This window comes from Rhynchophorus ferrugineus, unplaced genomic scaffold, assembly GCF_030347505.1.
Source record: "Rhynchophorus ferrugineus isolate W39M unplaced genomic scaffold, kcgeb_rfMv2 rfM4, whole genome shotgun sequence".
In the NCBI taxonomy this organism is placed as follows: Eukaryota; Metazoa; Arthropoda; class Insecta; order Coleoptera; family Curculionidae; genus Rhynchophorus; species Rhynchophorus ferrugineus.
The window spans coordinates 60,949,857-60,971,367 of record NW_027472583.1 but is presented as its reverse complement, the minus strand read 5'-3'; the positions used below and the strand labels follow the sequence as shown (position 1 = coordinate 60,971,367).

The window sequence follows — 21,511 nt, the reverse complement described above, 5'->3', positions numbered from 1 at the left end:
AAAACTATAACAGAATTTGGGTTCTTACTATTTTAAAAAATCGAATATGTCAAAAAAAACTGAATAGACGTAATTTGGTGAAACAAAATCTCTTTGGCTTTTTTCTACCACAGTTTAATTTTTATTCTATTTTCGTAGCTGGAAAATATGAAACCAAACCAATGTCACACCTTTTAAACCATGTAATATTACATTATTTCAGTGTTTTGAAGTCTAACATCAATTACATTGAGACAGGATTTCGAGGAAATAAGATAAACGACACGCAATTTTATTTGTTTGTAGTCGATAACAAATGTTACATATCTGCTATATGGAGTCTGAAACCCTAACATGTTAACTTTGTTTACTAATTATTATGATCTGATATGTTTCATTCAATCGTTTAAAATGAGAAGATTAAGTTATATGAAGTCGGTTAAACGTTAGCTTATAACAATCGAGTTGTCAGAAATACATCTATAACACTTACATACTTTTTAAATTTATTTATGACATGATGACATTGAGTGACAAATGATATGATAAAATATTATGCAATCTGTGCTCTTATATCTTACGGAACTATTTGCAGTTAAAAATACGAACGATTATGTCATCTATAATAAAATGATGCCTTGAAATTTCCCTTAACAACAAAAATAAATATATTAGATTCTAATAATAATAACAAACATCATAATAAGAAGCAATGAAATCTGTCAGAAATACCTTAATTTTTAATTTATAATAAACTAGCGACCCGCCCCGGCTTCGCACGGGTGCAATGCTGATACTAAATTAAATACACTACAGAAAAAATATGAACGTTGTATATAAAAACATAGCGGCCCGCTCCGACTTTGCACGGGCATAAAATATATATGCCTATGTCACTCAATGAAAACATGATTAAAATCGATCCAGTATTTTTGGTTCATTCATTAGTGCCGTTGGCCTGGAAGCATTAAATTTGGAGTAAAACAATTCCTCTTCCCCTATACTTACTATGAAGATTTCCTGCTATCTTTGGAATATCTAAATTCATACAATTTTTATTACATTACACATTTTTAAACGCAAATTTTAAATTTGCAATATCTCCGAAAATATTTGTTTAATTTACATGCTGTAAGGAACCATATTGATCTATATTAATTGCACACTGTATTTAAGGTACTTAATTCGATAAGGATTAATGCCGTATTGCTTAAAATAGCTTCGTAAATAAGCCATTTTCTCACGTAAAAAGTAAACAATAAAAATGGTTAATGTGGGTTATCCCTAAAAGATAAACATATACCATCGCGGACTTTTTGGTAGACCTTTTTATGGTGTACAATACTGTAGTACATTAATTTGATCTAACTCGTAGGGTTAGGCAGCGTTTTTGCTAATTGCTAACTAAGCCTAAAAAAATAGGTTAATTTACGACATCACGTTAGAAACCTCTAAAATTAGCAATGTGCCTTAGTATATTATGCATGTATTATACATATAAACCTTCCTCTTGAATCACTCTATCTATTGAAAAAACCCGCATCAAAATCCGTTGCGTAGTTTTAAAGATTTAAGCGCACATAGGGATATAGGGACAGAAAAGGCGACTTTGTTTTATACTATGTAGTGATTAAACAACAAATAAATAATTTAAAATACATCAATAGATCAAAAAGTTATATTAAATTAGATTTGTTTTGTCCTTTTTTAATGTTGTGTTTATGACAGAAAATTACATTATTATTTTTGTATTCTTTGAGTGCTCGGCACCGAACTTTATTGCGTACATATTTTATTTTAAAACGTTTTTTTTTTGTGGTAAAAGTGTAAGTTTGATTATTTGTTATATTTTAGTGAGTTCCTTATTTATTTTTTGCAGTCGATTCATTTTTTTTGTAGAAATATTTTATTTTTCTCTTTTTACTGTTAGATATTTACTCAATAAATAGCGCAGTTCTTTTATTAAGTATTACAATAGATAGCCCAAGTAAAAGTGCCATTGAAAATAAAGAATGTCCCAGGCACTGGGGACCGCTACCTAATCTAGATAATTTGACAAGTGTTGTAATCAAACCAGAAAAAAAGAAAAATGCTGCTCTGTTGGGAAGAAGTCGTACGTCTTACAAATATATACAATATATACAAATATATATATATATATATATATATATATATATATATATATATATATATTTGTATATATTTGTATATATTTGTAAGACGTACGACTTCTCCGCTCGGTTCAAGGCAAGTCCGAAGGGGCCCGGATATCACCCCTTTTTATTATGTTGCGGCGATCAAAGGACACGGTCTTGAATGAGAAAAACACCAGCCGTCCGCACCCCCTTGTTATTTTTCAGGGAATTACGTAAACTTTGAATCGCAAGTCGTGGGAAAGAATACGCACCCTCCCTGTCCCCAAAACATGGGAATCGGATAAAATTCAAAGATTCGAATCCAAAAATTGATTTTCAGACAAGTACCGACAATAGGCATGACACTTCTGTCTATTTACTGTACCCGAAATAAATGTTATTTCTGTAAAAATTGATGTTTGAAATAATATATTTCAAATGCGCGCTAAGTCACTCCAAGTCTGGGGGCAGTTGTTTTGGCCACACTGGACTGATTTGTATTGTTACAAGTATTATTTATAGATTATTTTACCCATTTTGTGTTATAATTAAGCTCTAATGTCATTAAACAGTGGTAAAAAACTCAAACAAACAACAGAGTACATAATACTGTTGATAAAACTTGGATTAGGTCTCATTTGTGCGAGCATTCTTTTGAGATCTGAGAACAGGGAATAGTCGCTGGGGGCCAGATCCGGAGAATACGGTGGATGAGGAAGCAATTTGAAGCCCAATTCATGGATTTTTGCCATCGTTTCCACTGACTTGTGACACGGTGCATTGTCTTGGTGAAGCAGCACTTTCTTTTCCTTCAAATACGGCCTGTTGATGGCCCTTCCTTTTTCAAAGTAGTCAATGAAAATTATTCCATGCGCATCCCAAAATACAGACGCCATAATCTTGCCAGCCGACTGTTACGTTTTCCCACGCTTGGGTCAGCTCATCGTGTGCAGTCCACTCGAATGACTGTCGATTGAAATTGAAAAACTGTCGGAGTGAAATGATGGAGCCATGTTTCATCCATTGCCACATATCGACGCAAAAACTTGGGTTTATTACGCTTGATCATCTTCAAACACTGCTCCAAATCATTAACTCGTCGTTGTTTTTGGTCAAAAGTGAGCTCGCGCGGCACCCATTTTGCACAAAGCTTTCTCATACCCAAATATTCGGGAATGATATGATGTACACGTTCAGTTGATATCTTTAGAGTGTCTGCTATTTCATTCAGTTTCAATTTACGGTCATTCAAAATCATGTGGATTTTTTAAAGGTTTTCGTCGGTAACAACCTCTTTTGGGCGCCCACTGCGTTCACCGTCTTCGGTGCTCATTTCATCACGTCTAAACTTTGCATACCAATATTTGATGGTTGATTTTCCTGGGGCAGTGTCCGAAAACTTGGCATCAAGCCAAGTTTTTGCTTCAACTGTATGTTTTCCCTTCAAAAAGCAATATTTAATCAACAGGCGAAATTCCTTTTCACAATAAGAAAAGTTACTTCACTCAAAAAGCTATAATTCACAAACTAATGATCCGACAGCTGTCAAATTTATACACGCAACTTTTGAGGGTTAGTGCTAACTAAAAAATATATGGACCTAATTCTAGTAGCGCCATCTATTCAATTGACCTGTTATGAATCTCTATTAATTTTGTTTTTATTTCAGTTACCAAATAATATGGAAAATTATTGTATATTAAATATATAATGTATTCGGTCAATTATTATTATATATAATATATAACATATAGTAACATATAATAATATAAATATACAATAATATATAATATATAATTATGAATCAATTAGTATAATGTAAAAAGTCAGTATATGTTAATCCTTTAAGATTTGAATGCCAACCAGAGAAAAGAAAATTGGCTTCCAGCACTACTGACGACCATATAACATATTTTCAACATACAAGGCAAAATATTAATGAAGTTAATGAAATCATGGTTAAATTATAAAAAGCTGATACCAAATATCTAATTTATTATATATCAAACAGTATTGCAGTAGCATGTGCTTTTATAAGTTAGAAAGACTATTATTAAAATAAACTTCGAAATTACAATTCGTGCATTTTATTTACCCAAGTATTACACGGTAATTTGGTGCAATACCGGATACGTTTTTTCGTTTCACAAAGCTAAAAGTTTAAGAAAATCAAACATCCATTATCAAATGTATATAATTTAAACATTCTATGTTGTAGTTAGCTCTGTTCTGTTAAATATATTTGCATAGGTAAAATGATCATCATAAAATATTTCAGTAAGTTTGCCATCCATACAATTTTGATATGTCCTAATAAATATGGAAAATTTGTTATCACTGAGTGCTTTTCAGATTTATTACCTGCACTTATTAATATTATTGCCAAGTGTTACATTGCAGATTTTCTTCAATTCTATAAAAGTTCTTCCATGATGGTTAGGAAAAAGTAAGTGACGTAAATGTTTCCTAACGCTATTATTTGGCGTTTGACTTAACATAACTAAAATCTTAGTAACCACACTTGTAATTTAACGACAAATCTTTTTTTTTTAGAATCTGCCTATCCTATATTATTATTATAAATCAATATTTTTGTGATAATTTATTACAGTGATCATGTCTATTTATATACAAATAGAAAGCGACATGTGTTCTGATGCCGTTTTTAAAAAAAATGCATCAAGCACATTTTGATAAAAACCACAATGGGTTCAAGAATTTTTATGGCCAATTACTAGAATGTGTCTTGTTAATCAACATACAGGTGCTCGTTACGGTGATAGAGATTGTTATCATCCATTTTTTGTTCACATTATGAACGAAATATAGGGCATAGCAGCACGTCAATATATTAACTAATAAATAACATACAGGCGGCTAACATAATGTTTCCACAGTAACAGAAAATACAGAGAGCAAAAATGTATATTTTTATCCTCTAAACGTTGCAAAACTTATGTTAGGTATGAGTGTATTTGCTATATAAAAGTCTAAAGTTTAATGATGACAGTGAAGAAGTATATGATGGCCAACGTGTTGGATGATTCCGTGAACGTGATTCATCAAGAATCAACAAAAAGTGCGTTAAAATAGTTATAAATAAAATTAAAAAATTTGAGGCAGCATTTTACTGACGATTTTTCGATTTCTAAACATCTTCCTATCTTTTGAATCTTTACCACCACTTGCAATCGTTCATAAATTGTAACTCGGCCCACATTCAACCATTCTGCCAGTTCTTTTTGAGTTTCTCTTGGGTCTCTTCACCCAATAACTTCCTGCAATTTCGCATGTTCAAATACTTTAGACCTACCCGGGTATTACTTGTCTTAACCGTTGAAATCGACACACTTGAATAGACCAAACTATGTCTCGCATGTTCTTAAGGCTAGAGCATGCTTACCGTAAGTCTCCATTAAAAAATGATGTTTTGGCGGAACATAACTTGTACTTTTGAGCTTAATATCAATGGAACAAAATGACATATGCATTAAATCCCAACATTGTTTACTTATGGCTAGTGAAATCTGTTACAAAAACTGGAAAGTAATTACCGACACACTGTATACATTTTCTAATAAACGCAGTTAAAAGGAAATTGAGTAAACACTTGCGGAGTACAATATGTTTCTTTTGGTTCAAAATTGCTAGAAAAGCTAGAACTTTGGTACTAATAAACTGGTACCAAATGAGACCAAAGAAATAATCACCTATTATAATATTTGCATACGTTTTAAAAAATAATCATAGACTTTTGGGAATGAAACTCGAACATACCCTACCTTCCTTAAGAATTCGCCTTAACCCAAATAAAGAGTTCAGCCTCTAAAAGAAAGCATTACATCTGAATACGTCACGTAACATAAAACACATCCTCTTTGATGTACGCAGTTCCAAATGATTGAACAGCTACTATTGTAATAAATACCCAGGTGGACTAACTAAATGAAAAGATCTATCCATTTACAACCCTTTAATCTATCAAAGTAGATTTACATCCCTCTCGGAACGTAGGAAAAATAGGGGAGACGAAACTAGGTTCCACCTATCGGGGATAATCTCAGAGTACACCGCGTTCAATACGCGATATTAAATCTTCGCGAGATTGTCTACCGAATGGCCTCGTAAACAGTTCATCTTATCTAGGCCAGGGTAGTTCCCACCAGAAGGGTAACCTCTCAACCCTATTTTCGGTCATCACGTGGGTCATCAAAAGGTGACGGTGAGAATATTATATGAAGAAAGGTTTCGCATACTAAATATTTTTTTAAAAATATTTTTAATAAAAAAATTGAAGCTACCGACAAATAAATAAGTAACTTACTAAAAGTAAAAAATAATCAAACTTACATTTTTAAGACAATAAAAAATCGTTTTAAATTAAAATATGTACATATTAATCATCCTAATAACGAAATAAAAGTAAACAAAAACCTTATTTAACCTATCTATATTCTGTATTTTATATTCTGCCATCACTACATAGTATAAAACAAAGTCGCCTTTTCTGTCCCTATATCCCTATGTGCGCTTAAATCTTTAATACTACGCAACGGATTTTGATGCGGTTTTTTTCAATAGATAGAGTGATTCAAGAGGAAGGTTTATATGTATAATACATGCCTAATATACTAAGGCAACATTGCTAATTTTAGAGGTTTCTAACGTGATGTCGTAAATTAACCTATTTTTTAGGCTTATTTAGAAATTAGCAAAAACGCTGCCTAACCCTACGAGTTAGATCAAATTAATGTACTACAGTATTGTACACCATAAAAAGGTCTACAAAAAAGTCCGCGATGGTATATGTTTATCTTTAGGGATAACCCACATTAACCATTTTTATTGTTTACTTTTTACGTGAGAAAATGGCTTATTTACGAAGCTATTTTAAGCAATACGGCATTAATCCTTATCGAATTAAGTACCTTAAATACAGTGTGCAATTAATATAGATCAATATGGTTCCTTACAGCATGTAAATTAAACAAATATTTTCGGAGATATTACAAATTTAAAATTTGCGTTTAAAAATGTGTAATGTAATAAAAATTGTATGAATTTAGATATTCCAAAGATAGCAGGAAATCTTCATAGTAAGTATAGGGGAAGAGGAATTGTTTTACTCCAAATTTAATGCGCGCAGGCCAAGGGCAGTAATGAATGAACCAAAAATACTGGATCGATTTTAATCATGTTTTCATTGAGTGACATAGGCATATATATTTTATGCCCGTGCAAAGTCGGAGCGGGCCGCTATGTTTTTATATACAACGTTCATATTTTTTCTGTAGTGTATTTAATTTAGTATCAGCATTGCACCCGTGCGAAGCTGGGGCGGGTCGCTAGTACCTACATAAAGCTATTTATATATTTACAATATTATTTTAAATACTACTAACTGATAACTGGGTGCCGAACCCAGTTATATTAAATTAAATTTGTTTTGTTTCTAATTTAATTTTGGGTATATTTATTACTATATTATTTTTGAATTGTTTGGGCTCGGCACCGACTTCAAAGTGTTAACCAGAACTCTATTTTTTTTACCGCGATTTTATTGGTGTAAAATTAATAAGGCAGATTCCATATAAGGGTAAACAAAATGTAAAACCTGAATTCATACATTATATCGGAAGAAATACAAACAGGATATACAGTTTTCAAATAAATAAACATAAAAAATAAACAAAGATGTTTGTTTCTATTTCATTTCCCTGAGATGTCTGAGACGTTCCAATGAATCCAAGAAAAGTAATCTTTTAAACAAAAAGACAAAAAGCATAATAGCCAAGACTCATAATTAAAAAACAATACTGGTTAGTCGGAATATACACCCAACTTGACCTAAAATTAAAGAGATTGTTTTATTAGGTCAATTATAACGCCCATTTGAAATTATGGGGTTTTAATAATGACATTGTACTAAAACATCAGATCAAGCAGTAATTTAACGCTGTCAAAACAAAATTCTTCAAAAAAAAAAAAGAAATACGAATGCATATAGCTACGTATCCAATGAAGAACTGCATTATGACCTCCAAATCAAGTATATATACGAAGTGATCCAATATATCACTCTAAAACACTAATAGGATACTAAAGCACAATAACTTGTTAGCAATATAGCTATTGGATAAGTCGCAGGAAATCAAAAGATTGAAACGAACCAACCACATGAACTTGAACTAACGATAATGAACTAACTTTAGCTTAAGTAGTTTAGATGTATTTCAATTTGCTATTAAATTTACGAGAAAGAAGAACAAGACAAGGAAATCAAGCGATAATTGTGGAAAATAAACTAACTGAATATGGGAATTCCAGTGAAAAATTGGAAAAAGAGATAAAAAAGAAAGATATTAATGGAGAATAAAGATAATATAAGCAAAAAACAAAAATAAAATAAATACATTTGAACAAAACCCAAAATGTCGTTACAGATTATAAAGTAAAGTTAAATAGAACAAAGTACTAAATAAAATCTAATAGTAAACACTTTCAAAAGAAGGAACAAAGAAGTGATGTTGACAAAATCGAAACACAATGTGATATAAATTAAAAGTAAAAAACATAAAATAAAACCTAGACAGAGGCTGATCTACTTCAAATAATCTAGAAAACTTCATTCATTCAAAACTAGGAAATACATTGTCAATAGGTTAATCTTCTTGTACATTCAAGGCAGTTTGTGGAGAACTGACTTCACCCCTATACTACACCTATGTTTGCACTGCATATTTAATCAGGAATCAAATGGTCTAATATAATACGGTCCGATAAGAAATCATCGATGTTTGTTTTGCGTTACGTACTCCAATAAGAATAACTATTAAGACTTCGAACCAAGACATATATTGATACATATATTTTTGCGATATATATAGTAAAAGTGAATTTCCTGTTTGGCATGATAATTTTGACATTTCCGGTGAAAAACAATGGGGGGAACAGGAAGAACGGGGTAGATGAACGTTGCCTGATACGTGCGCGTAACTACATAAAGGGGTAGTACCGAGCGTCTTTGTCTCAAGAACGACAAATTAGTTATATTAGTGGTTTCCGTCGCTAATATATCCGGGACACGATAGAAACAGAATCACCCTTGGGGAATAATGTAGGGATGTACGGATGGGTAGCTAAACAATAGCTATTATGTAGTGACAATTTATTTTTCCATTATTGTTATTTATTTCTGAATATATCCTGTTTAATGGACAAACCAGAAATTAACAATTTTAAGGTCCCGTTATAGATTACTACCAATAGAACTTACCCAATGGGTAATAGGTATTTCTTGTCATTATAATATGTATATATATATATATATATATATATATATATATATATATATATATAATATATATAATATATATATATATATATATAATATATATAATATATATATATATATATATACATATATAAAATATATATATATATATATAATATATATATATATATAATATATATATATATAAAATATATATATATATATATATATATATATATATATATATATATATATATATGTATATATATACTAGCGACCCGCCCCTTCGCACGTGTGCAATGCTGATACTAAATTAAATACACCACAGAAAAAATATGAACGTTGTATATAAAAACATAGCGGCCCGCTCCGACTTTGCACGGGCATAAAATATATATGCCTATGTCATTCAATGAAAACATGATTAAAATCGATCCAGTATTTTTGGTTCATTCATTACTGCCCTTGGCCTGCACGCATTAAATTTGGAGTAAAACAATTCCTCTTCCCTTATACTTACTATGAAGATTTCCTGCTATCTTTGGAATATCTAAATTCATACAATTTTTATTACATTACACATTTTTAAACGCAAATTTTAAATTTTTAATATCTCCGAAAATATTTGTTTAATTTACATGCTGTAAGGAACCATATTGATCTATATTAATTGCACACTGTATTTAAGGTACTTAATTCGATAAGGATTAATGCCGTATTGCTTAAAATAGCTTCGTAAATAAGCCATTTTCTCACGTAAAAAGTAAACAATAAAAATGGTTAATGTGGGTTATCCCTAAAAGATAAACATATACCATCGCGGACTTTTTTGTAGACCTTTTTATGGTGTACAATATTGTAGTACATTAATTTGATCTAACTCGTAGGGTTAGGCAGCGTTTTTGCTAATTGCTAAATAAGCCTAAAAAAATAGGTTAATTTACGACATCACGTTAGAAACCTCTAAAATTAGCAATGTTGCCTTAGTATATTATGCATGTATTATACATATAAACCTTCCTCTTGAATCACTCTATCTATTGAAAAAAACCGCATCAAAATCCGTTGCGTAGTTTTAAAGATTTAAGCGCACATAGGGATATAGGGACAGAAAAGGCGACTTTGTTTTATACTATGTAGTGATATATATGGCATGTAGAAAACTTCTGACCTCCTGTGTAAAATGTTATCTTAAGAGTTAGTCCTATTCTAAATGTTATTCTAAAGTCTATATCAGTCCTATAACCCGATCGAAGGGTATTGAACGTTTTCATTCACGTACTTCATTATCGCGTCACATATTTAACTGGTTAACGAACACAGTGGCACAAAATTTGACACACAACATAAACATTTTAAGTTACACTCGTTATGTACGTTCATTAGAGATATAGTGTAGAGCATCGGCAATGGCACGTAACGCTTTGTTTTGGAACCGTTGCACGACAACTATATTAGACTTGCTAGTATGACCAAATAAGCTTAAGTATTGAGCCTTATGTATAGTAATACCTTATTACCTAATGGTAACTTGAATTTGCATCAGATAAGCCAATACATTTTATATAGTTTAAGTCCAAGTTGTTTTCGTTTTGCAATTATATTGTTCTTCCAGGTTAGGCGTCAATTCATATGCACGCCAAGATATCCTCGGCTTGGGGAAGTAGACAATTATTGATATTCTCTGGTGGATTTTTCTACGCAGAGTGAAAGTTACATGAGTAGATTTTGTGTCGTTTGTTTTAGTATGTTGCCCCCTTAACTGGGATTCCTCTGTCATAATGCAGAATCATCTATTGATAAATTAAAAACTATTGGTAAAATATCACTGGTGGTACACACATAACTATCAAATTTGATAGTTCGTTGGAAAATCATTGTCAAGCTTCATAGCATTAAAATGCCCAACAGATGTCAGAAATAAGAACTTAATGTTTTTAGTACGTATTCACTTTTATCCTCGCTAGATTTCACTGAACTTTCAGTAAAAATTTCTTAGTATCAAAATCACAATTTATAGATTGTAGTTTAATCTACTGAAAAATGTTTGAATTTCGAAACTTCATCCGTCAATGGCGCTGGCATCGAGAACAGAGCGTCATCTTTGAGCATCATTAATAAATTTAAAAGATTAAATAAGTTAAATACCCTGGATTTGGTTCGAAAACATTCAAGAGTTTACAGTTATAGTTAGGGGTGGGGGGTAAATAAGTAAGGGGTGTTAAAATATCTCAAAATTTAAATGTAAGAAAACCATGACGAGACAATTTTTATATCCTTATTTTAATGGTGATGATTTATTGGTGTTCCTAATTGAACAATATATTTAGATTTTAAATTTCGTTTTAGAAACTACAAGTATTTCAACGTCGGGGAACTATTAGATGCATTTATTAAACGGATTCAGGTACATTTGGTCAAAATACCTTTTTTTCCTGGTAATTCACTTAAAGCTTTATAAATTCTCGGCTTTCTCTCTACTCACTTTGTTTACTGATATAATTTGCTTAAAAAAAATAATGAAAGAAGAGAATCAAATCTAAAGAAGACGACGATGTATTTCTTGTTTCTAGAGTTGTTTAAACAATGACACCAAGAAAAAAATGTTGTTTAAAGGAAAGGAGACAATAAACTTGGTTTGAATTGAAACAAAAATGGTAAACCATATATAATATCTTCATAAGTCTTCCGTCTGTTACCTCTGGAGTATTTTTTTGTACAGTAAATACTTAGTAACTGCTGGGGCAAATTTTCGCTCGTATTGTCGTAACCGAATTGACTTGTCATCTTCGCAGTATGCCTGATTGATTTTACACAGAAAGTCTCACTTAAATCCATCGTTGTCAACAGGCGCCACCATTTGTATACGTTTACTCTATATTTAGACTAAACATGGTTTTTACATCCATCTTCTTGTACTTTCGTGTAGCTACACCACATATGGTTAAAGAAAACAATGAGTATTAAGTTCACGTGATGTTCCCTAGACAAAAACGCCGATGCGAAATCATAAAGTGCCCGAACGGTCACCTGGAACTGATAACATTCAATCGCTACTTTTATATACATTTTAAACTGTTCGAGATCGTTATCTTCATGGATTGATCGAGGAATGAGGGTTTATTTTAATCCGACAATTTGATTATTCTGCTTCAGTTGTAATGTAGGGTGGGACATCTGTTGGTTTCTTTTCGATAATGCCATTGTTGATAGAACTAAGTCGCAGAAGCTTTCATACTTAGAAACCAAATGAAACACTAATATATTTAAGTTAATGGAATAATCTATGTGGACCTATGGAATTTAGGTATGGGATGTTCTGCGAGACGTAACGTACAAGTATTTCAGAATAATGTCCTGAGAAGTATTGTGGATGCACCCAAATACTACAGCAACAAATACTTATATCGAGAAATTCGGATTCTGAGACATGAGGAAAGACTCAACACGCATGTTAACACCAAAGTGCTTCTTCTCGTCTTGGATCACGCCGAACTAGAACGCAGACTCAAGAGAACCAAACCGTGTAATCTTGCGTAGTTTTGTAGTGAAGCGAACTAAATAATACTTAAAAAGTGTTATTCAGATTTATTTTATTTTATTAGAATTCCAAAAATTGGGAAGTCACCAAACGAAATAAAAGCCTATAGACCTATATAACTGTGCCAGTAATATGTAAGGTTTTTTCAACTCCTGTTGAAAATAATAAAACCGATTATAGAGAGAAAAAAACCTAGTACCAACACACCAGTTTGGGTTTATTAACAAACATTCAACAATTGACCAGGTCCACAGAATAACATATGTTATTGAAAAAGCCTACAAAAGTAAAAAATTATGCTCAGCTATATTTTTAGATGTAGCACAGGCCTTCGGAAGGAACATATAAAGAAGAAAAGAACCGGAATTGAAATATAGGAAAATGTACTGGCAAATTGAAAGAAAATCATTCAAAAAAAATCATCAAGAAAATTGAAAAAAAAAAAGATTATATAAGTAAATACTGAAACCTATATGGATATACGGAGTTTAATTATGGGGATGTTCTGTAAAGAGTAACAAAAAGAAAATACAAATTTTTCAGAACAAAGTCCTGAGAAGTGTTGTGAGCGCACCCAAATACTATAGGACTGATTACCTATATCGAGACCTTCAGATATCCACAGTAAGTCAGAAAATCAAGAGAATGCAAGGGGGCATGAGGAAAGACTCCATTCTCATGAGAATACTGAAATATTGCAGCTTTTGAATACAATCAGAACAGGACACATACTCAAAAGATTCAAACTATCCGATCTTGTGTAGTATTGTGTAGTGAGGTGCATATAATAAAAAATACAGCAGTGACTTTATTTCACCAGAGACTGAGATAGGGCCGATGGGTCCTCCTAGTTATATATCTAAATTTAAGTTACCATAAAGACAAATTGTAGGTTAGTCGGAAATGACCAGTAACAATGTAATAATTAAATAATAAAAAAAATAGACTAATTAAGGGCTAATGGGTCCTTCTAGGTAATTACCCAATTTTAAGTTACCGAAATTCTGAGTTAGTCGACAACGGTTGGTAATAACAAGTTTGTGTGGTTTAATTCGCTTCAATCTCTTGTTATGCGTTTATTTCATGTTTTAAGACGAAATTTTCGATCACTTCGTATATCCATTTGATATCGAGGTCATCGTGCAGCTCTTCGTTGATTACGTAGCGATATGTATTGGTAATGAATGGTAGAACTTTTTTTGGGTGCCTTGGATTACTAGTTAGTTTGATGTCTTAATGCAACCCCATATTTGCACCCTTTAGATCGAAATTGGCTTTATGATTGATTGATAAACCAATCCCTTAGATTTTAGGTGATGTTGAGAGTATCTTCAAACTAATCAGTGCAGTTAATTGATTTTCAGTCTAATGTGCTCTGCTTTTTGTCTAACATTGTAATTCCAATTTAATTCTGCTTGAAGTATCCATGAAATAATTAATATTTTGTCATTTCACCGCAACACAAAAGTTGTTGTGTATGTTGAGCGATTTGGATCTTATTGACTGCTACTTGTACTTTTTCTATAGCCTTAGAGATACATCTTTTGCCATCATAACTGTGCCGTCGGCAAATATTTCAAGTAATATGTTTCTCTTATTGTTGTGATATCAGCAGTGCAGAGCAGATAGATGGGTGGCCGCAAGTCACTGCCCTGTGGAACTCCAACCGAAATAGGTTTAAGTGTTAAGAATGTCCCTTGATGTGAGACTCTAAATTTTATTTCGAGAAAATTCCTCGAATGCCTTTTCAACAATCGCTGTTGCTCTCTGTAATTGGTCAATTGATCGAAGTGGTGACTTATAAATCCAAACTGGAAATCTGGTATTTCTGTAAATAGTTTCGTTTTAATAGCAGTTTCTGAAATAATTGATATCGCCGGCAGCAGCGAAATAGGCCTGTAAGATCCAACTATTTGAGAACATCTCTGTTGGATTTAATTTGGATAATGCTATTGTTGATATCGCTATATCGCAGAAACTCACGTACTTGAAAGCTAAATAAGATATATCTCAAGATGTATATTTTAATATCACAAGATAATCTTGTTAATTACAATGAATTTGCATTTATATAGAGAACGATTAACACTGACACACACCTTTGTCTTTTTCCCATAAAAAACGCGACAGACATTTCACGTGTACGAGTTCCGTTTTCTTCCTATTGGCGTGTGAACATACTTACGACCAGCAGACCGTCAAAGCCACCACCTTTTCCTCCGGCCACCCCACAATAAATTTTTAATAGCCCATAGACCATCTGTTATATTAAAAACAGCGTCTTGAGAGGCCCGCTGTACGAAAAAAAGGAAAATTTATCATTAGACTCGTGACTAACACTCCGAAATCGATCGACCAGTGACGGAGTCCTGATTTTTATCGGCGGACATCTTAAACCGGTTATAAAATGAAATGGTGAAGTCGCCTGCTAAAATTAGGCGACTCCACCATTATAACATTATAGTTCCCAAGCATGATGGCAAATAACAATGGCAATAACTAACTTTTCTGTTCTCTGTTGTACGGTTCCGACACGCCGCCACTGCATTTAATAGGAAGCGCACGTATTCGACATATGCACTTCCTAGATCTCCATCCACCTGCTCCACGGGCACGGGGTTAGGAACCTTTATTCCTACCCTCCCGTCGTTGGGCGTTAACCCTGGGGTACTGTTAGTTTTCAGTTTCTTGAACTGCCCGTCTATTGAATACGGAATAAGGGCCAAATTAAAATTCCATCTCTGTTGCATCTGGCCTGGGAATGGCTCATTTATTCCTCAATTAGGACATGAACATTAGAATAATAAATGAAGATTTTATTTCTAGGCAATGCCTGTTGCTATAAGCCGATGTATGTCGAGACTGCAGCGACATACAACTAAATGACACCACTTATTTCAACACAAAAAGTTAACATTATGTCCGAGTTAGTATTGCAGTTTAACAACGGTTTTTGTATATTAGTTAATCTGTTTTTGGTTTGGTAAACATTAAGGAATAAATATAGAGTTGCTATTTATATCTTGAACCTAATAATTTAGTAAGTAATTAGCAGTAATTTATTAAGAAAAATTACATTATTTTTCAAAGTATTCTCGATGATGATCAATACACTTTCTCATCCCCTTGAATCAATTTTCGTAATACATTCCACTCTGATCATGGAACTTTCAAAACAACGTTTGATATGCGAGAATTAAAAAGGTCACTTGGTACCAAATCAGAGTTGTACGGAGGATGACTCATCAATTCGAACTTTTGACTGGTCTAGTAGTTGGTTGTTTCAATCGATGTATGAGAGCTTGCATTGCCATGATGAAGAATGATTCTTTGTTGCCGCTATTTCCCTGATCTGCTAAAATGCCCAAAAGGTATTTTGATGGAAAAAGTACAGGGGATTTTATTGTGTCTTCACAAATGTTACTGTTAGGCACTGTTATTATTTAACAGAACAAAATAAGGAGAAATACAGACCTCAAAATGACTTTACAAGGAATTCAACACAAAAAGTTAACATTATGTCCGAGTTAGAATTGCAGTTTAACAACGGTTTTTGTAAATTAGTTAATCTGTTTTTGGATTGGTAAACATTAAGGAATAAATATAGGGTTGTTATTTATATCTTGAACCTAATAATTTATTAAGTAATTAGCAGTAATTTATTAAGAAAAATGACATTATTTTTCAAAGTATTCTCGATGATGATCAATACACTTTCTCATGCGCTTGAATCAATTTTCGTAATACATTTTCCACTCTGATCATGGAACTTTCAAAACAACCTTTGATATGCGAGAATTAAAAAGGTCACTTGGTACCAAATCAGAGTTGTACGGAGGATGAGAGAGAGTTGGTTGTTTCAATCGATGTATGAGAGCTTGCATTGCCATGATGAAGAATGATTCTTTGTTGCCGCTATTTCTCTGATCTGTTAAAATGCCCAAAAGGTATTTTGCTGGAAAAGGTATAGGAGATTTTGTTGTCTTCACATTTAAAGGCACTGTTATTATTTAACAGAACAAAATAAGGAGAAATACAGATATCAAAATGACGTTACAAGGAAACACTGTACTGAAGGAAACAAGAATTAAGCGTAAAAGGAAAATATACTCTCTAATGAAAGTAAAATACATTACTTGGATGTATAATTGTTAGTTAGGCGGATTAGCTCTCCAAGGGACATCACTACATAAAAAACGCAGCTAGAACTCTAACTCATAGGTGGTGTAGAAAAGAGGTCAATGTAAATATAATAAAACACAACCCTAACCTCGTCTTCGTCTTAAGTCCTTCGATAATATATGTATTATATATACTATAATGTTAATAAATGATATTTGATAACAATATTTTTGTTTCCTTATTTTATTTTTAGGTTAGAATTAGCGGCAACATTACGATCTTTTGACTTCACTCTTTTATTGTACGGACTATAGCTGTGATTATTAATATTATAATTAATTAGTATAATCATATATGCGAACTTCATATGTGTCACCAGGAGATTTGGCGAATTCAATAGAAAAAATATTAAAAACTAGATTCATATGGTAGCTGGAAACCCATCTCGCGCAAACGCCAACCGAGGAGAACAAGTTAATATTTTTCGGCGGACAATGGAACGGGACAGCGAAAGAGGGTAGGAGAGGGTCGAGGGTGACTAGGCGAGACCATCCCCTGGAACGAACAAGTCACCCCACGTCAAATCTCGTACGCATTACCATAGAGAGGAACGATTGTGAAGATACGGGGGGGCCTAGCATTACCTGTGTCCCATCGCCTAGGGCGCACAAGGTGGAGAAAAGGGGGTGAGAAAATGTCGTGGGAAAATGCATTGCGATCCAAATCCTAGACCAGGCGCCTGAGAAACTTATCAAGGAGGGGGCGGCGTTGGACAATGTGCAGTTTAATTAACAAGGGTGGTTGGTATGTTAATGTGAATGCAGATGGTCATTCTCACATAAAAAAATGTGCATTATCATTACTCCAATTCACTTGACATCCAAACATACCCTTATTTTGTACCACTAAAGGGGGTATTCTAGTCTAGAAATTTTTAAAAAATGATTTTTTCTTCATTTTTTCAAATTAACTCCTTAAGAACACGCCCTTAAGAGGATTTTTCAAAATTTAAATTATTTTTGGAGATTTACTGAAACGTATTTTTTTTAGACAGTTGACGTTACACTCAAGTTGAAATTTGGCGTGAGTCTTCTCTATTTTACTCTTCACTTCTTCTCTTCACATTTTTCTATCAAAAAAATCGGGAAAAAGGCAAAGAATATATTTCTTTTCAAATAAAGTCTTTTTACATTGTTAGAAGCACTTCTGGGGATTAAGAATTTTCTTTTTTTTTTTGGTTTCAGATTACTAGGAAGGCTGCAATCCTGTCAACAAGGGCGCGCCATTTTTTTTGAGTCCCCTCACTTCAACAGCCTGATTTTTGTTTAATATATTCCTAAGGCATTAATAAATATCTAATATAAAAAAATTGATAGTACAAATATTGCTTGTTTTTTTATTTCACTTGAAAAAATACCTAAAATTGGTGCCTCCAAACTAGAACACCTCCAAAATGGCGTGTGTGTTTTTTCTTTCTAATTTTTTGCAAATTCTTCTTCAAGTTCCTCTTCCTTAGTGGTCAGTTCTCGTATGTTCCCATCTTCCACACTTTTCTAATCTTTCCAATTTCTAATGTCTTCTTTTTAGTTTGTTGAATTCCCTTATTTTCTTTTCGAGTTCGTTTTTATTTTATTTTCATTCGCCATGTCCTTCCCTCTTGTCTTCGTGAAGACACTCCCTCATTCTCCCAACTGTTTCTTAATGTCACCTCCTTCCTATTCTCCTCTTGTCTCCCTCCAATCCATCTACTTCCTTGTTACATGTCCACAATTCTCAAAATATCATCAATTTTCCCTTTCGTAACTTTTTATTAGTAACTTATTTTTAGTATTTTCCATGTATCAATCAGACAAATCCTATCTCTTAATTTTCTGGGTTTTTACGTTTTTTAATGCTCCTACCTGAACTTTATTGCATACATTTCCATATCATTATTTAATACTACCGTCCATTTCCATCTGAACTACCTTATTCTCACCATACCATTTGTATGTCTAATTCCATATGTAACCCTATCTTATGTACTTATGATCCAACAGAAATCTGTATTTTCTATTTAATTAATATATTGCATTATCACAATAAAACAGACGATGTGCATGATTGTTCTCGTCTCGAAATCGACCGAAGAACAAAAAGAAATGATATTTCCATCGGCCATTGCATTGATGCCAATTAATACTAGTACGAGTTCGAGGGGTCCTGTCCATCAGAGGCAGGTGTGTTGGGAAAAGGGGGCCCTCAACGGAGCAGATGGTCTTCCCTTTCGTGACCCCTCGTATATATCGATAAAGCCGCCGTCTCGCTCTATCGACGAACGGATTAGACAGAGATAGGTTGGGTCAATATAAGGGATGGTGTTTTTTACGACGTACGATGAACGTAATAATTATTCGGATACCAACTTGAATCATACACGAACTTTCTAAATGTTGATGTCGATATGGCTGATGGTGTGGCGTGTGGACAGTCTGCTATCCCCTAGACATGTCAATCATGGTCCTCATATTTTAATTTGAGAAGACCCAATTCCAAATTCTTCTTACTTGCTTTTTTAATGAGTCCATGAAAAGATTTCGTTGGGTTCATATTGCAGCTTAAATGCATCTATCAATCCTCTAATATTGAACAAATGTTGAAAAATCCAAACCACGAGGAAGACACTTTTGTCAGAAGTTAAGTTCCGGCTTAATCGTCGAACCAAGCAACTCAGCGGCATGTTTGAGAAAATTAAAGACTCTCAAGAAATACTGACGTCCTGGAATCTTTTCCATGCTATTTTCGTTTTCAGCATACCAAAATACATAGAAAACAGTTGAAACGACCCAATCAGCTTCTTGTGACAGACCTGTGTACTTATTCCGATACTAACTAATTCGCGAACTTTCTAAATGTTGATATCGATATGGCGAATCGATTCCCCCGAAAACCACCCCGACTCGATGGGTTGAAATTTCATACCGACAGTGTGTGGGCAATCTCTTGGGATACCAAGAATTCCCGGCCTTTTTTTGACGCCCACATGGTGAACTCTTACAACACACCATGTCGTAATAAAATCCATCACGATCGCGTCACGTATATTTCGAAACGAAAAATTCCAGTTCATTCATTTATTTATTTTGTTTGAAAAATATTTTCGGACATTTTTATTATGTCTGAAAACCAATCGCAGGATGTCGCAAAGTCTACATCTAAAATTATTTAAGAAATGAACAAATATATGTTATAACAGATCAATTGAAAAGTCCCCGGTCTGACACATAGATGGCGCTACTAGAATTAAATCCATATGTTCTTTAGTTAGCCCTAACCCTCAAAAGATGGGTGAACAAATTTGATAGCTGTCGGATCATTAGTTTGTGAATTATGGCATTGTGAGTGAATCAACTTTTGTTATTGTGAAAAAAAATTAATAAAAAGGAATTTCGCGCGTTGATAAAATATTGATTTTTGAAGGGAAAAAATACACTTGAAGCAAAAAACATGGCTTGATACCGAGTTTCCGGACACTCCCAGGAAAATCAACCATCAAGGATTGGTATGCTAAGTTTAGAGGTGGTGAAATGAGCACCGAAGACGATGAACGCAGTGGACGCTCAAAAGAAGTTATTACCGACCAAAACATTAACAAAACATGGCTCTATTATTTCACTCCGAAGTTCAATCGACAGTCATCCGAGTGGACTGCACACGATGAACCCGCTCCAAAGCGTGGGAAAACGTAACAGTCGGCTGGCAAGGTTAAGGCGTCCGTATTTTGGTATGCGCATAGAATAATTTTCATTGACTACCTTGAAAAAGAAAGGGCCATCAAGAGCGACTATTACATAGAGTTATTGGACTATTTGAAGGACAAAATCGCCGAAAAGCGGCCGCATTTGAAAAAAAAAAGAAAGTGCTGCTTCACCAAGACAATGTACCGTGTCACGAGTCAGTGAAAATAATGGCAAAAATCCGGATTGGTTCCTCATCCACTGTATTCTCCAGATCTGGCCTCCGGCGACTATTTCCTGTTCTCAGATCTCAAAAGAATGCTCGCTGGGAAGAAATTTTCGTCGAATGAAGAGGTGATCGCCGAAACTGAGGCATATTTTGAATGATCGTATTACAAAAATGGTATCGAAAAGTTGGAGGGTCGCTATAATTAGTGTATCACCCTTAAAGGAAATCATGTTGAATAAAAAAAACTAATTTTGCCAAAAAAATTTGGTTTACTATGGTAGGCCAGGGACTTTTCAACTGACCTGCTAATTGTGATTTTAGACACTAAAACCAATTTACTGAGCAACTGATGAACTGATCACCGCACTACCCTTGCAGTTCTGGCCTAATGCCATCTGATTACTAGTTATTTTCTTCTAAAGTGTTCTAAACTTTATTTTTTCCTCAAAACCAAACTATTTCAATGTTACAATCTTCAATAATTATGATGAATCTGAGTTACCATTTATTCCCGTT

At 33.4% G+C, this 21,511-nt stretch overlaps 1 protein-coding gene across 3 annotated transcripts in view; it reads right to left on the bottom strand.

The window, feature by feature from the left end:
* Window positions 1-21,511, bottom strand: part of Myb (proto-oncogene like protein Myb) — a 57,277-nt gene that overhangs the window by 29,021 nt on the left and 6,745 nt on the right. The window lies entirely within an intron of this gene.